This window comes from Paramisgurnus dabryanus, chromosome 3, assembly GCF_030506205.2.
Source record: "Paramisgurnus dabryanus chromosome 3, PD_genome_1.1, whole genome shotgun sequence".
NCBI lineage: Eukaryota > Metazoa > Chordata > Actinopteri > Cypriniformes > Cobitidae > Paramisgurnus > Paramisgurnus dabryanus.
In genome coordinates, this window is record NC_133339.1 from 42,164,805 (window position 1) to 42,176,518 (window position 11,714).

Here is an 11,714-nt window from a genome sequence, read left to right on the forward strand (position 1 = left end):
TGGAGGGTGACAGCCTACCGTCTAACCTATGTTGAAGATATAAAAGCACGATGTTAATAGGGCATTCTCTGGGGTCCTCGCGTTGCGAAGAGCACCAGGTGACGAAAAGGTTCCATTTAAACGCGTAAGCCCGTCTCGTGGACGGAGCTCGAGCCGCGTCGATTGTGTTAGATACCGCTTGTGGTAAATCACCTAAACCTTGCGCGCGCTCAACGACCACACATGGAGATCCCACAGGTCGGGGCGCGGGTGCCATAATGTGCCCCCTCCTTGAGAAAGAAGGTCCTTCCTCAGGGGAATCCGCCAGGGAGGGGCTGTCGCGAGGAGCATTAGCTCTGGAAACCAATTCTTGCTCGTCCAATATGGGGCGATCAGTAAAAGGCTCTCCTCGTCCTGCCTGACTTTGCACAATGTCTGTGCGATTAAGCTCACTGGGGGGAATGCGTATTTGCGCATCCCCCGAGGCCAGCTGTGCGCCAAAGCATCCACGCCGAGGCTGCCCTCGGTTAGTGAATAAAATAGGCAACAGTGGGTATCGTCCGGCGACGCAAACAGGTCTATCTGCGCACGACCGAACTTCTTCCAAATTAGCTGGACCGTCTGGGGGTGGAGTCGCCATTCGCCGGGGCGCGCAGCTCGAGAAAGCGCGTCCGCCGCTGTATTGAGCGAGCCCGGAATGTGAATGGCACGAAGGGACCTCAGATGGTTCTGACTCCAAAGGAGGAGATGACGAGCGAGATGCGACAGGTGACGGGAGCGCAAACCGCCTTGACGGTTGATATACGCAACGGTCGCAGTGTTGTCGGTGCGTACTAGTACATCCTTCCCTCGCAGCTCCGTAGCGAAGCGTACAAGTCCCAGATATACTGCCCACAACTCTCGGCAATTGATGTGCCAGTGCAACTGGGGTGCTGTCCACACCCCTGAAGCTGTAAGCTCGTCGTACGTGGCACCCCAGCCCGTGTCGGACGCATCTGTGTGTACAACAGCATGCTGAGCGATTTGTCTCATGGACACACCGGACCTGAGAAACGCGGGGTCCGACCACGGGGGGAATGTTAGGCGACACGCAGGTGTAATAGCTACACGATGGATGCCGGCGCGCCACGCTCTCCTCGGGACTCGATCATGAAGCCAACGCTGAAGCGGTCTCATATGGAGCAGTCCGAGCGGTGTCACGGCCGCTGCTGCTGCCATATGCCCCAGGAGCTTCTGAAATTGTTTCAGCGGGACCGCATTCTTCCCTCGAAATGAACCGAGGCAAGTCAGAATTGACTGGACGCGCTCTTCTGTTAAACGCGCCGATAAATCGATCGAGTCCAGTTCCACACCGAGAAAAGAGATCCTCTGCGTGGGGCAGAGTTTGCTCTTTTCCCAGTTGACCCGAAGACCCAAACGGGCGAGATGCCGAAGCGTTAAATCTCTGTGCTCGCAAAGCGTCCGTCGAGAATGCGCTATTATAAGCCAATCGTCGAGGTAAGCCAATATGCGAACGCCGCTCTCTCTGAGGGGTTTTAACGCCGCCTCCACTACTTTCGTGAACACACGGGGAGAGAGGGATAGCCCGAACGGTAAAACTTTGTACTGGTATGCCCGTCCCTCGAATGCAAACCGGAGAAACGGTCTGTGACGAGGGATAATGGACACATGAAAGTACGCGTCTTTCAGGTCTATTGCCGCAAACCAATCTTGGGGGCGAATTGAATTGAATATTTGCTTCGGTGTTATCATCCTGAAAGACCAAAGATTCTCCACCCGGCCCTCTACCGGTGGAGGGAGCGATGCCATCACCGTCTCCCGTAGAGTGATCCCATCCAAGTCCAGGTCGCCCGTCTCAGGGCCGCTTCGATTTCCGTTTACCACGTCGACGGCTGTTCCCCCTCCGTGGCCTGGAAGATGTTCTAGTGGGGGGGTGGAGGCAGCCGCCGCAGGGCGCCCTCGGCGAGGAGCAGACGGGCCCGCCGGCGCTTGAGGGCGAGATGCAGGTCGCTTGCGCCGGGGCATGATCTGAGCGATCGCCTCCGTCTGCTTCTGGGCGGCGGAGAACTGCTGGGCGAAGGACTCCACCGACTCACCGAAGAGGCCAGCCTGGGACACTGGAGCGTCCAAGAACTTGTTCTTCTCCGCATCCGACATGTCCGCCAGACATAGCCATAAGTGGCGTTCCTGGACCACCATCGTGGACATGGCACGACCAATTGCCTGCGCTGTCACCTTCGTAACGCGAAGAGCCAGATCAGTGGCAGCCCGGAGCTCCGAAAGGACAGGCGAGTCGTGTCCTCCCTCGTGCAGATCCCTCAAGGCCTTCGCTTGGTGAACCTGCAGCAACGCCATAGCGTGCAGGGCTGAAGCCGCCTCACCACATGCCTGGTGGGCAGCGCCCGTTAAACCGGAGGACTGTCTGCAGGCACGAGAGGGGAGGGTTGGGCGGTCCTTCCAAGAGGGAGCGTTAGCCGGACACAGCTGCATCGCGACCGCACGCTCCACAGGAGGGATCCCCGTATAACCCTTAGCGGCTCCGCTGGTGAGGGAGGTGAGGGGGGAGGGCTGAAACGGCCGTAATCTCGTAGAAAACGGCGACTTCCAGGTTCTAGTCAGCTCCTCGTGCACCTCGGGGAAGAAAGGCACCGGTGGAGAGGGTTGTGAAACCCGGGCAGCTCCAAAGAACCAATCATCCAGGCGGGACGGCTCGGGCTGAGGGGGGGGAACCCACTCTAACCCTACGGTCTCCGCCGCTCGAGCGAGCACGGCCACCATCTCTGGATCGAACTCCGGCGTCCCAACCCGACCAGAGGGAGGAAGGGCGTCGGGGTCCACCTCAGGGGGAGGAGGCCCACCCTCGGATGCTGCGGCGTCGGTGGACCCGGAGGGCGGCACAATGGATTCTAGAGTCATCGTAGAACACGACGCTGAAGTCTCCATCGGCACATCAACCGGCTGTGGATGAGGAGGCTGAGAGCTGGAGGACGAATCCCCCGACCGGCTCAGCACAGTGATGCGGAGGTCGTCCTTAGAGAGCTTCACGGCCGCACCGTGGCGGCGTTCAGCACTCGCATGACGAGGGATGCGCTTTTCCCGGAGGAAAGACAACCGTCTCCGCAAATCCACAAGGGACATGTTCTCGCAGTGAGAACACTTACCCCCAGCGAACACTGCCTCTGCGTGCTCGATGCCCAAACACGAAAGACAACGCTCGTGACCGTCCTTCGGACCCATATATTTGCCGCACCCAAGATCGCACAGACGAAAAGCCATCCTGAAAAGGACGCTGATGTCCGGATATACGAGAGAGTGGCTGCCTTTAACAAGGCACAAAGCTCTCTCGTATCACTCTTTTAGGGAAATTCACTCAGATGCTTAGTTGATGAGCGCACAGGAAGGCAACGCACACACTAAACTCAAAACAATAAACAGATGTAGAGCCGTGGAATTAAGCGAAGCGTCCGCTGTGGTACTGCTAGTCCAACCAACTTCAGCAATCGAATCCCAACAGAGTAAAGTAGCTTCTCAGTAGCAGATACTGCCGGCTTTCGAAGCGATAAAAAGCTAATTTCCCTATTTGCACCTGCTGCTTATATACGCACCTGGCGGGCGGCGCCACCATTATGCAAATATCTCAATGCCAAGTTCATTGGCGTTTTAGTAGTATTCGAAGCAGATTGGTCTCTCTAAGCGAGTTCCCCAATTCGTCGGTCACGACGTGACGTCGTAGTGACCGACTGAAAGGGAACACCTGATTCCACTCCATTAGGTAGGGGATCTGATTTTGAAAAATGCTAACGGTAGCCTACTAGCACCGAAATCACGATCCCACCCTCCATTCAAATCGGCATCCAAAGCCACGCCTTCTCCAAAACACATGAACACACACAGACCAGACATCCACGGTCCACAACCCATGTCTCATGCACCAGTGAGAAAACTGTGCAGTACAAAAAGTGAATAACATTACCAAAACAACAAACATAAACAACTGTTTTAAATCGAAATTAGTTAAAGCACGTTTTCAGTTGTGTAGTAGTAGTATATCGTTCATTAGTAGTATAAACTTCATTAGCAACACAATGTTTCATCAAAGTAGAATATCTGAATGCATCTTAATACAATCATATCACGTACCTACCTTACCAAAATAAACAGTGCAACGACCCTTTCAGACCCTTTGCCTCCAGCAGCTGTTTGCATCTCGTGGTAAAGCAGTAAAGTTACCGATGTTAATTAGGGTTTTTGCTCTTTGCCAATTCAGACGGTTTTTGATGTTTTCTTTTCATTTTATGGCTCCTGTGCAGGTTGTAAATTCAGCAGGAAAGCTTGCCATTCTCCCTCTGTTTACAGACAGGAGGTGAGCACATGTGAACTCGCTGATGACGTATGGTGTCTGCGTGAACAGGTTGAGTAGTGGCATATGCAAAACACGTTCACAGATGAGGAGCAAAAATGGAATGTGTCCAATTATTGCGTTCGGTCCGAGTTCAATGATTTGTTGAACCTTTTTTGGTCCTACGCCTTTCACAGATGACATATATTTATAAAAATACAAACAACTTAACATAGTGATTGCCATCAGGATGTGAGGAAAATTTTAACCAGTATTACTAAAAATGTTTTGAGGATCAAATCAGAGACCCTGCGTTTAATTAACACACTAACAAGCAGATGAACTGAATCAGGTGTTGTATATATGTAAATATATCTAAAATGTTCTGGGAGGGGGGGACCTGGAGTTGAGAACCACGGCCCTAATAGGACAATGTATCCTGGGAGATACAGCTCATAAAATCCTGAATATATCAAATATTATTATTTTTTTTAAATAAGTAAAAAAATGCCATGATTTTTTGCTCATCATTTTCCCCTCTTGCATGTTTAAAGGTTAAAATATAGCCGTGTCATTGTTTTATCTCAAGATGCACAGGTATGTTTGTAAAAACTTTTTAAATGTCCTAATATAACTAGTCCTGGATTAATCTTAACTCTGTCTGGGAAACTGCCCCATTGTTCACACTCAGTCAGGAATTTTTTTTTCCTTTACAGAAGACCTTTACAGATTTTTCTTAATGAAAGTTGTGTTGATACATACTTTTTGCTTTAACTTCTAAGCCCTGTCTCGGGTCCAAAATGACTTATTATGACTGATAATATGAAATATTCCTTTAATTTTTAATGGTCTGTCATGGACCCCGCACCACAAATGAGATACTGTTTGAAAGCTTAGAATCTCTACTTTCTGCAGATATGCATCACTTTGAGATATATTTTACTGTAAGAAATTTATTTACATTTGATTTTCACTATCACCCCTCCAAACACACACACACACACACACACACAATTTGCATATTATTTTATATTCATATATTTCATATTTTTCAAGTATGACAAACATGGGCAAGTCTTATATTAAAGAGCACCTATTATGGGATACACGTTTTTAAACATCCTTTTGTGTGTAAGTGTGCATTAGTACATGCTAACGATATTCAAAAAGTACATACCTCAAAGAAAACGATGACGCGAGTTATCGTCTCTAACGTTCGAGGACTACAAAAAACACTCGGATTGTAGGCAACAGTTTACTTCCTGGGATTAGTGACGTAGATAAGACCAACATTATCATAGTTCAGCCCTCTCTGCTTTGCTTGGGTACGCCCTCAAAGACGAGGGTGGGGAGCGCCGAGTCAGAAGAGAGCTAAAATGGCGGAGGTTGGGAGTCCCTGCTTTGACTCTGTTTGCAAACTCTTGTTTCATTGTTTAAGCGATTAAATCTCTCGAGTAGACGCTGTCTCTTTAGATGCGAGGGCAAAATAGCACTTTATGGACTTACACAGAGGACATCATATTTAATACGGTTCCGGAAAAATCCAGTCAGAAGTTGTTCACGGAGTTTTCACAATAACTGCTTCTCATGAACCGAAGCTGGATTTGCACGACGTCTCCTCTTGAAAGTTGGATTACTGTGCACTTCTGGATCACAGGCTGTAAGTATTCACGTTTATTATTTGCCTTTTACTGTACGTTACGTAACCGGAGATTAACATAATGTGCGTGTAGAGCTAAGCTTGCAAGCTAATTGTTTTGTGTTGTAATACTGTATTTCATAAACAACGTACCATATTTACACACGTGTATGTTGAATTATGCAGACTATCGTTTTTTTATCGATGTTGGTTTAGACATGTTTACAAACTTGCTAAGTTGCTAAGCTAAATACAAATACAAATGCCAGCTAAACTGTTACCAGTAAAATTTGTTCTCATGATCAAACTCAAGAAACTCTAAGTACAGATGATTTGTTTAAAGTTATATGTATTTTACTGTTGTATTTACTTGAAGCTTTCTTAGATTTTGAAACGAAGTAAACTGGTAATGTGTGTTGCTAATGTTGGGCCATGTAATATGTAATACATTAACGTTTTAATGAATAGTCTAACGATTTATAGTCATGGTACTCTATTGTTATAATATGTCTTTTTGACTGAATACATGTTTGTTTTATTTGTCTATATCCTAGATTCGCAGCTGGACACATCCTTCTACAATGTATGCAAACATGCAACATCATAACACACAGTACAAGGAGTCAGACTGGCATATGAGGAGCAAAGGTGTTTAACACATATTATGTATTTACCTAGTGAAACCACTACCAGTCTTAGATGTATAACTGATGATGATAAAGTTTTTTTTCTCTGCATAATAATAGGAACCCAGGCAGTAGCATCGTTTCACAATGTTTCCATCACCATCATCAGTGGATGCCTTTGCCGTCCGTAGCCTGAGATTTCAGATTTGCAGCAAAAAAAATTTGATTTTCTCATTTATTGGAATGCTATGCAGGTATTTAAGTATTTTAGTAACTGTGTTAAATAAAGTAGTATTTACTTTTACAATAAATTAATTGCTTGTTTATATTTTACAGGTATTTGTACCTTGCAGCCATCCATTACAATGTCACCAAGCCGTAACAAAAGCAGGAGAGGGAAAGTACAAGGCTATGTTCCCAAAACACACAAGTGACATACCGTAAGCAGTAATGTTTTATTTCAAATACATTCATAATTAAAAACTTAATGTATGAAGCAGGGAAATAAATGATCAAAACAAAAGATTTATTGACTGCAATATTTCTACAGTTATGTGGAGGATGTGATCAGGCTTGTGTTTGATGAGGTATTTGAAGATAAGCTGAAGGAAACCCCGATTCCAATGGACCTGGCATCACAGTTTGAGAGACCTTCAAAGGAGGATGTGATTGCATGCCATCTTCAGTGCAGGGGTCGTCGAAAGCCAAAATTGTGACCGATCTGATCAGGAAGCTCCAAGCGTATCTGGAGAACAACACACGACAGGATGATAACCTTATAGTGTCGTCTTAGATAGCACCAGCTGACAAAGCTTTGATATGCCATTTATCTGAATAGATGGCTGTAAGAAATGAATTGAACAATTTTTGAAACAAGAGCACAATATGGTTACTAAAGTATGTTTATTTGTATATTGTTTAACATTTAAATATATATTTGTAATAAATAAAAAAAACTTTTGACTGACTATTATATTTTCTTTAAAGTTGCATCTTTTGTTCTTTTGGGTACTTTGTTACTATAATGATACTTTAGTGTTATTGGTTTAAAAATGTAATAAAACTTACTCTAGTCCTGCACCTCAAAGGCTTAGTCGGTACAATAAATGTTCTGTGTGTAGGGATTTAGACAATTTGTGCAAAACCTGGATGATGAATCACGCAGGTAAGAGGCCCTGGAACCTGTTGCATTCTCCTTAAAACCTAATAAGTAAAAACATAGCACTTATAAGTAAGCAGTCTTTCATAAAAAAAGTTTACCATAGTAAAATAATGTAGAACATTCATTTCAATTAATACTTTCTTTGTGCTACATTTGGTGTTTCCATATAGTTTGCACAGTAATATAGTATGTAACAGTCTTTTATAATAAAGTTTACAATAGTAAAATAATGTTAATAAGTGAAATAGTTTTATAATCATTTCAACAAATACTTTCTATGTGCTACATTTGGTGTTTCCATATAGTTTGCACAGTGATATAGTATGTAAGCGGTCTTTTATAATAAAGTTTACTATAGTAAAATAATGTTAATAAGTGAAATAGTTTTATAATCATTTCAAATAAAACCTTCTATGTGCTACATTTGGTGTTTCCATATAGTTTGCAAAGTAATGTAGTAAGTTATAATTACCTTTTGGATGTCTTTGCAACACATTTTCGTCTTCGTTTAGCATTCTGGCAGAGCTAAGGACACCTAAAAAAGTTAAATCCAATCGCGTTCATTGACGGAGATCGTTTACATCGTAACGGCCGTCTGAACTCTCTGGATCGAGCTTGAAGTGGTAAGGCAGTACAGACACCATCGTTTATAGAGAAATATAATGCTTGTTTACGTTGCCTGTGACTCTCAGTCAGAACCGGAAAATCCACGCGTAGTCAGGGGCGTAACCTTTCAAACACACGCCGAACCCAGTTGACCAATAACAGTTGAGTAGTCATCTGACCAATCCGAATACACTAGACATTTTGGGAGGCGGAGACAGGAACTAAACCGAGCGTTTTCCAGACATGCAGAAATCGGTGAGGTATGTAAGCAATTTATAAGACTCACAGTGCATTAGTTCAAGTTTTAATAACATGTATGTACTATGGGATATTACAATAACGTGCTAACGTGCTAATTTATTAGCATAATTGGTGCTCTTTAAATGAAAGCTCTCACTCTCAGGAATAAGGCTACATTGTTATTTTTATTTACATTGCTATTATCATCACATATCCAACAACCGTTGAATTAATAATTAGGTAAAATGGTATTTTGTAAACGTATGTTAAACTTGAGCCTGAGCTGCCTCAGATAGTACAGATAGCCACAAATGATACACCATCTTTTATCTTAGGTCCTACTCTAACAGTGTTTCAAGGTGTTTTCTCTGGTTGTGTGCATGAATAATCCCTTGCTATTTATTATATGTGCAAAACAAAACAAAGTATTTTTATATGAAAAAAGTATTGTCACACCCTTCAGTAAAATGAGAATAACTTTTGAATTCGACATGCTAAAGAGATCATTCTTTTCTTGGGTGTTTACTGTCTGCTGCTGCTAACAACCAGAAGTCTGCTAGAGCACACAGAACCAGAGTTATACACTTTCAAAGACATAAAAAAGAGAAAATTTGGGTTTCATCATATGAAAAACAACATAAATACGAAAAATATAAATATAAAAAGGGTATTATTCCTCCCTTCAGTTGGAAAAAATAACTTTTGCATAGATTATGATTTTTTTTCCTCTGTAAGCTGACATTAGATGGAATCAAACAAAAAAAATCGCCTTTTTATTTTTTTGTTTATTAGAGGACTGACTCGTTCAACAATGTTTTATAAAAATGTTTCCTGTAAAATGATACCAAACTTTTGTATGTCGCCTCTGCATGTGGGAATGGGAAGCTTTAAAAATTGGGTAGGCCAAATCCAGACGGAAATCCCCAAAATAGCCTCTGTGCTTAAGGTATTTGTTTGTGTGGTTAAAAATAATTGTACCTTATTGCTTTTAAATCACGATTGAAGGGGTTGCATTGACTCCACTTTGTGTTGTGACTAACAACACCTTTCGTGACTTATTCATGATACAGCACAGCCTCTCGAACCTTATTGCTTACGTAAACACAAAAGACTTACACATTGCTCCATATGTCGCATTTGGCAAATATTTAATGAGTTTTGAATCATCTGTGTATCATCATTTGCCTTGTATGTTCATTTTGTTATTCATCAGTCACCCTTATCTTTGAATATTGACATTAGATCTGTTCTTGCGAAACATTTAATGGATGAGCATTAGAACACATTTGTTGCTGTTTAGTATTTTTTCTTGATCTGTCAGTTAGAAAAAAAAGATTTTTTAAATATCTTAATATAAATTACATATATAAATATATCCCCATTCAGGGTTTCCCGCAGAAAATGTGTTAGTTAAGGCGGTAGGGTTGTGCCGGTGGGCGGGCCGGGGGCGTGGCAATCAAAGGGGGTATGTGTCATGATGAAAATATTTTTATTTAAAACACTCAAATTAAACTCAATTTTGAAGAAACTATGACAGAAAATGAACACATACTAGATTATTAATTAATTAAATGTTTTATCAACAGGCTAGTTATCCTCCAGACAGTGACGGACCATGTCTTTCTCTCATTTCGGCCATGTGGCGCGTGCCCGCCCACGGTGTGCAGCGCGTCCACGCTATTCTCCGAGATGCACTTGACAGCCTTTTGTGCAACAAATTTTTTTTTTGGACGACCTAGTTAAGGTGGTAGGGTATCCCAGCTTAGGTGGGCTGCCCGAACTAAAAAAGTGCTGCAGGAAACCCTGCCCATTATATGGTTAACCTTTCTTTTATCTTCTGCCTTAATTCTTTACTTACTTAACCTTATTCATTTATACACACAAATGTATTTTTCTGTCAAATCTTGTAAGAAAGTGTAGTTGCACTGACATATGACCTGCTGTTCTCAGACTGATTATATTTTATGTTTTAATACTCATACAAATGACCGTTTAGTAATGAAATGCCCCTCTAAGCCAATTAAATGAGTAATTAATGTACAGGATGCATTTGTAATTTCGCAATGGTTCTTGAGCTTTGCCTCCTTTATGGCCACACCCACACAAAAGTCGTGTCTTCATCCATATGCACGCACCCACATACTCGGAGTCTTATTTGCGCGCAGCAGATTGATATTCACTAGCAGACAGTTTTAATAGTTTTAATGTTTTCGGCCCGTGTGTGTGTGCGTGCGGTTTGCGTCCACTCTCGGGGACAACAGCAGTAGTGCTAATGATATTAAGCCAGGGACAGATCTGCTCCATGTCTGCAGGACTGCCAGTCAGCTGGTCTGGCACCTCAACCACTCTCCACTAATCCCATCCTCCTCTCCACCAGAGACAGGAAGAGAAATCTAATAAATAAATGAGAGGATGCATGAGGAAAAAAATATATAAATTACGTCCTCGCTTCTCGTAAATCATGTTCCCAACTTCCAGTAGACAGGAGGGCGGAGCTTGAGAGTGGAGGAGACATGAGGAAACATCACGAGAGAGAGAGAGAGAGCATTTGTGTTTGAGAGAGAGAGAGAGAGAGAGAGTGTTTGAAAGCGCGAGAGAGAGAGAGTGCGGGAAGCGCTTCTATCTTTCCCTCAGCCCGGGCAGCTCTCAAGACTTGGCGTCGAGGTGTTTTTAATTGATTTTTGATTAGCCTGACATGGGGGGTGGCCATTAGCAGGGGAGGAATAAAACCAGAACGAGAGAGAGAGAGAGAGAGAGAGAGAGAGAGAGAGAGAGAGAGCATAGAGTAAGATACGAAGGCATACATACAGTGCCTTTTTTTAAATGTATAATATGTAGCAGGCCGACATTTCTTTCACTTCCTCTAGCGCAGTGCTTAATTGGTGCTAATATTTTGCTTAATTAGTTGCAGTTAACCTGAAGTTCAAGGTACTCAGCGAGTGATGAAGAAGGTGAGAACATCTCACACATGTATTTCTGTGAATGTTTGCTCATGCACACTCACACAAACATCCTATTTCAACACTTTTGGCGATTGGCCCTTTAACTAAAAGGCGGGACTTTTTCTACAAGTGGCCATCACTTTCTTATTCTCCACGCTACGGTCCGATAATGCCCACATTT

The 11,714-nt window shown here is 43.5% G+C and overlaps 2 long non-coding RNA genes across 2 annotated transcripts; one reads left to right on the forward strand and one right to left on the reverse strand.

Moving 5' to 3' along the window:
- The first annotated feature begins 6,382 nt into the window (after nucleotides 1-6,382).
- LOC135744928 (uncharacterized) lies at nucleotides 6,383-7,258 on the forward strand. The gene is made up of 4 exons (XR_010530884.2): nucleotides 6,383-6,605; nucleotides 6,704-6,837; nucleotides 6,920-7,023; nucleotides 7,134-7,258. It is a non-coding gene; the product is annotated as an uncharacterized lncRNA (long non-coding RNA).
- Nucleotides 7,197-8,733, reverse strand: LOC141281990 (uncharacterized). The gene is made up of 3 exons (XR_012336462.1): nucleotides 8,218-8,733; nucleotides 7,652-7,786; nucleotides 7,197-7,328 (listed from the first exon to the last, which is right to left on the reverse strand). It is a non-coding gene; the product is annotated as an uncharacterized lncRNA (long non-coding RNA).
- Nucleotides 8,734-11,714: the final 2,981 nt, after the last annotated feature.